The sequence below is a fragment of the Hydra vulgaris genome, chromosome 01 (assembly GCF_038396675.1).
Source record: "Hydra vulgaris chromosome 01, alternate assembly HydraT2T_AEP".
Taxonomy (NCBI): domain Eukaryota; kingdom Metazoa; phylum Cnidaria; class Hydrozoa; order Anthoathecata; family Hydridae; genus Hydra; species Hydra vulgaris.
In genome coordinates this window covers 57,202,909-57,206,436 of record NC_088920.1, presented here as the reverse complement: position 1 = coordinate 57,206,436, position 3,528 = coordinate 57,202,909, and the positions used below count along the sequence as shown (strand labels likewise).

The 3,528-nt window shown below is 27.4% G+C and overlaps 1 non-coding gene across 1 annotated transcript; it reads left to right on the top strand.

The window, feature by feature from the left end:
* The first annotated feature begins 1,051 nt into the window (after positions 1 to 1,051).
* On the top strand, positions 1,052 to 3,249 carry LOC136075465 (uncharacterized). Its single transcript, XR_010635964.1, has 3 exons — positions 1,052 to 2,792; positions 2,929 to 3,042; positions 3,128 to 3,249. It is a non-coding gene; the product is annotated as an uncharacterized LOC136075465 (transcript).
* The last annotated feature ends 279 nt before the right edge of the window (positions 3,250 to 3,528 follow it).

The window sequence follows — 3,528 nt, the reverse complement described above, 5'->3', positions numbered from 1 at the left end:
TAGAAGCTTTAATACAATATAATAAGTTTTGACACTTCTGTTCTGAACAGGAATAGTTTATTAAACATCATGTGAATCAAAATATTAACTAGTTTTTTAACCTCTTATTCTTTACATAAAATTGGCATATTGGCTTAAATAGAGAAACAAACACAGACCAATAATGACAGTGCTTTAGCTCATTCACCTAATTAAAAGACTCAAAAAGCCATAATGCATATTCAAAGCGCATTATTACTGAGTGCAAGGAATCTCAAAATTAAACACAAAATAAAGTAGACTTACTTAAGAACATTAAAATCTATCGACATTTGCCCAAAAACTACCCTTAAAAAAAACATAGAACTTCAAAAACATACATCTACAATATTTTTGTAAAAAATCAGCAAAGAACAATACAGCGGAGAAAATAGAATTAGCCTCACCTTTATTTCTCATTATCTTGTACTACAACTAAAAAGTTTATAAATTGGTATGTTTAATTAATTACAAATGGAAAAAAAATTACAAGTATTCAATTTGTGGAGAAAATAGCATTAGCCTCATTTACGTTATATACAAGAAAATACAGAAAATATTTTGTTTTTTCGCTCATTTATTATTTAGTATTGCTTTCTGATTTTTTAATGACTTCAAATATGCGACATGACAAATACTAGTCACAAGATTTTGGATAGTCTCTATAGGTATTTCATTCCAACACGGCTGTTTCACTCAATATAAAAACGAGCGTGACGTCATGAGTTTATCAAAAAAAGAAGTATTTCCGCATAAAAAGTATAAAAATTCACAAACTTTAAATTAATAGTAACTTTTTTATATAAATGCTTTCATCTTGCAATTAAAAAAATATGAAAGATCTATCTTTCCTTGTTAAATAAATATTTACATTAATTGGTATAAAAATAAATATTGCCAACATATTTTTAATAATTTAGAACCACTTTTTTAATTTTCGCATATTTTCCGTAAAACATGAATCGGGCCAACTAAGATTTCATAACATAGCTTTGTGCTTGATATTTGAAATTTGGAACACTTAACCCAAAATGTCCATTCTATCATATTCCTGCGTCATCCTAGAGAATTTTTTACAAAAAGACTGTTTTTAAAGCATTTATATTTTTTAATTGATCGTTTTTAAATGCAAAACGTAACTTTTTTGATGGATGACGTAAGTTAATGAAATTTCAACCTTTTATGCAAATGAAAATAAAAAAATTATTTTACGTGCCTTCAGCTATGTTATAAAATATGTTTTCAAAAATGTCATGTTTTACAACTAATCTTGTTAGTTTTAGACGTACATTTGTGTTGACGTTTTTTTGCGATGACGTAACCTTTATGCGTTACGTCCCAAACTATTTATTAACGAATATTCTCCAAATAACTGTTTCGGCGAGCCAATTTTTGAAGTATAAAAGTAAACAAAGTTACGCGGAATTTTTCTCTTTGGATTATCAAACTAATATCAGATAAGTTGTTAAATCCACTTTTATCTAGTGCATATATTTGTTAATTAATATTATTTTATTTGTTTTTATTATATTTATTAATAAGTCAATATTATTTTGATAACAATGTATTCAACTGAGAGGGAAATTCTTAAACAACATATTGGATGGAAAAATGGTTGGGAAGATAGGTGTAACTTTCCTTTTGTTAAGCGATTAATTAGGACAGATAAGATCATTAACAATGTCATTCCCATTTTAATGACAGTCTTTAAAATAAGAGGTGATTTATTTAGTTTTATGAGTTTTCTTTTGCCAATTGATTTTGATATGCCTAGTAATGACGAGTTTAATAAAATGTGCCTAAAGTTAACACGCCAAAAAAAGAAATATAAAAAAAATTTTAAAGCTATAAAAAACGAAGAATTTTTTAAAATGCAACTGTCGCAAACTCCACCCAAAAAAAAAAATCAGCAGATGCAGATGACTTTTTCACTTTAAATAACAGTCAGGAGCTACTGAATCAAATTGATCAATTAACTTCTGAAAATAAAACAAATATGGAGTAAATAGAAAAATTTAAAATGCAAGTATTTAAGTTGGAAGCTGAAATTACAGATTTAAATTCTAAAAATAGGGCTCTCAACACACATTGTAACTCATTAAGTTCTCAATTAGAGACTATGAGTATTAGGCTAATTACTGAGCTTCATCAATATAAATATTTATTTGCTATTGAGTTTCATGCTTGCTTTCCAAATGAAAGTATCACACGAAAAATGCATGAACTTATTTTTAATGTGCCACTATTTGTAAAATTATTGGGTTGCTAACTGAAGAGGAGGGAGAGTGTTTGCATAATAGCGTAAATAAGGAATTAAGACAGTTGCATTCAGTAAGAAATCAGAAGCAGAAGCTGCATCTTGTTTTAAAACGCTTTGAATTGCACAGCAAAGCTGATAGGAAGCTTCAAGCATCTAAGGTGAGAAAGTGTGTTGTGTGTTCTGAGCGTGCCGAAAATTCTTTTTATAGACAAGGTCTTTGTCTTGTTTGTGGTCATCAAATTTAGTTAAAATATTTAAAAAATTAAAAACAACAACAACAACAAAAAACTATTGAATACAAGTAAGATAAATTATATGAGATCTTTAATTTATATATAAGATAATTTTATTCTGTTCTAATATTTGTGTAATGTTAGTTTAAAATATTATTTTTTAATATATTGATTTTATATATTAGGTAGGTGCCCATTGTGTTCCTATCTTCAGAAGTTAATGATACCTATGCAATACCTTCGCTCAGGTTAAAGAATGGAATACTAGTCTTGCATCAAATGTATGTAAAAATCTAGCTTTTATATATTAACTTGTGATCAGAGCAACTGGTATGTTGGTTGGGTATGATCTTATATGTTTGTGTATTTAATTTAAAAAATGTATTGTCCTTCATTATATGTAACATTTTTTTATAGATATATTACATATCCATTCGATATTTATCACCAGAAGTTAGTTCTACCTTTGCAGTACCTCTGCTCTACATACCTCCTCGCTGGTTAAAGAATGGAATATAAATCTCATATCAAGTTGGTGTAAAAATTTAGTTCAATAAATTAATAATTTGTAAACGTTATCAAAATTTTGAGTGGAGCAATTGTTTTTCTGGTTTAGCATGAGTATGAATCTGATATCAATTGGATGTACAAAGATAGTTTACTACTTAAAGAACCTATCAGTAAACCAACTGATTATAAAACAGTTTTTAATGGGAATAAAAACAAATTTTCAAAAGATTTCAATTAGCTATTTGTATATTCAAACACTTTATTTACTGAGAGAAGAGACTATAGATTCAAGTGCTATAAAATAATTCTACTACCAAAAGCGAGGTTAATTCAAAAACTCAAATTTGGTCATGAATTATTTTATTAGACTTGGTGAGTGTTTATTTATTAACAACTTAACACCATATTATTAGAACTGTATGCACAGAAAAAAATAAATGCTTAAGCTTTAAATGTTTTGACTAAATATTCCAAAATCGAAATCTGGCTTTATTTTGCAATGCAATG